Source organism: Lepus europaeus, chromosome 21, assembly GCF_033115175.1.
Source record: "Lepus europaeus isolate LE1 chromosome 21, mLepTim1.pri, whole genome shotgun sequence".
In the NCBI taxonomy this organism is placed as follows: Eukaryota; Metazoa; Chordata; class Mammalia; order Lagomorpha; family Leporidae; genus Lepus; species Lepus europaeus.
In genome coordinates this window covers 43,264,181-43,266,433 of record NC_084847.1, presented here as the reverse complement: position 1 = coordinate 43,266,433, position 2,253 = coordinate 43,264,181, and positions in this window count along the sequence as shown.

Sequence of the window (2,253 nt, the reverse complement as noted above, 5' to 3'; positions counted from 1 at the left end):
GTGCTAGTCTTCCTGTGAATGTTTGCACGTTATGTGACCTAAACTATGACAACTGTGTTTTACGGACATATTTTCTTTCTAGAGAAATGTTTAAAAGTGGAGTCTAGAATTAAAAATTGTCATCCTATAATTCAGTAGTCTACATCTGGGTTAAGTTTTCACACATGAGAGCGTGCCTTCCACAGGCAGAACAAAAGTTAAACAGTCTCAATCAAACTCCTTAACTGGCTTCTCTCTTCCTGTTGATTTCTACTTCACTAAGCTGGAGGGGAAGAGAGGGGTGCTCCTCCAATCCACCCCCACCAGCTCTGGCCAGGAGCAAGGGCTTTGTAAAGAGAAAGCTACACTCCACCCTGCAAACATGAACGTGCAGCAAGAATGTATCCTTTCTCTAGGGGAAGCCAGGCTGGGGACATCCGCAGGGAGGGAACCAGGTGCAAATGCACAGCCCTGCTCCTCCTGGATGGGGGCTCCCATTGGGGTTGCTCAGTGCTCCTGAGATTATGGTGTCAGGCGAAAGCAAGTCAAAGCAGCTTCCAGAACACGCATCTTCTATCAGACCAGTGCTGGGGAAAGGCGTTTCAAAGGGTGCTTTTGTGAAAAGTCCAAGTGGTTACCAAAATTCTACTCCAGGGGGCGTGGGTGCGGCAAGGGGAGGCACGGGACAAGGGCGGGGGCGTGGGGACAAAGCTACACAGCCGGGTCAGTGGAAACTGGGGGGCGAGGGCAGCCCTGGACTCTGGAATGAGGATGCGCCCTGAAGAAGGCTGCGAAGCGCAGGGAGTGGAGAGGAAGGAAGGGACTCGGGGCCGCTGCACCCTTCATGGCCATGAACGGAGCACTCCATGGACATTGTCTGGCTGGGCGGCCCCTGTCTGAGCCCCTGGACCCGGTGCCCAGGCCTCGCCACAAGGGTCTGCGGCCCTCACTGCCCACAGGCCTGCCAGACCAGTCAGGATCCAGGCTCCTCATTGAGCCTCTGGGGTCAAACCTGCCCCCTGCAGATCTGAAAGCAAGGGACGCATCCCCAGCAGGGGGCACCATGGAGCTCGCTGCCCAGGAGTTGTCCCACCCCCTCCCCTGGTAAAGTGGAACTAAAGCCACCAGCTGTCACTCAAAGGCAGCCCTCGGCTGCCTCAACCACCCTAGCGTCCCCCAAACAGGTCCAGGTGAACTCTGTGGTGTGCAGCACTTCCTGTTGTTGCATGCTTGCTGAATTCCAAGCCATCTCTGATTATCAGGGAGGCAGCACCATCTTAGCAAGGTGAGCAGAGGCTGCTGTGGCTCATACCTGTGTGCAACCACATTACTACGTGAGAGGAATAAATCCGTGGTCCCCGCTGAATCTGAGCTGGCCTGGCCTGAGAGGTGCTCCCTGCCCCTCACTGTATCACAGGTGCCAGGAATCAAACTGCCAGGGTGGAATACCAACAGGCAGCTGGCTCTGGGAACACCTTGTCTCTTTCTATGGAGGGGGCAAGTTCATGGGCTGAGAGTGGATCCCCTGTTCCCTGTGAGTTTGGGAGCCATGTACACTATGAGTGTGGGAATTCTATGACAGAGATGTGGAAATACGTAGAAAACGGCCAGTGTCATTATTCACTTAAAAAGAAAAATATTTGTATGGTGCCACAAAGGACCTCAGCCAAAACAGACATAAGTAAAAAGAACAAAGCAAGAGTTATTTTCCCATGGATTAGAAATACAAAGATACTTTCAATACATTCAGGAAGGCGTGCGAGCACACTAAAGAAAGAACTGTACCAACAAGGTTTGAGTCCACCACTTTATGTGAACTGGAGGCATGGGGTGGTGTCTGGGGCAGAGCTTAATTAAATATTCAAAGGTAGCAGGGTTGGGGGAGGGACCTGAGTACCACTCATTTCCTTGACCTTTTTGGGAAATCTCAGAAGTGTCATGGCTTCAGGTGCATGATGGGAGTAGGGTGCCAACCATGGTGAGTTTATTACAACAACTTTATAGTGAGCTAAAGGCCATCATGGAGACACAGTTGGCAGCCCTGTCAGTTATTTCTAGCTGGCACTTGTAAGTGCCTAAACTGCAGGAGCTTCCATTTTCCACTGCATGGAATCTGGTGTGTTGGGTGCTGCAACACAGTCAATCTTCCTGCTTGCTATCCCCCACCCCGATACATCAGTGCTACCCCACACATAGGCACAATTTTACACGCCTTTTAGAATTTGTTTTAATTATTTTATATATCACTTCTCAGCCTTTAGGCTAAGATCAAGT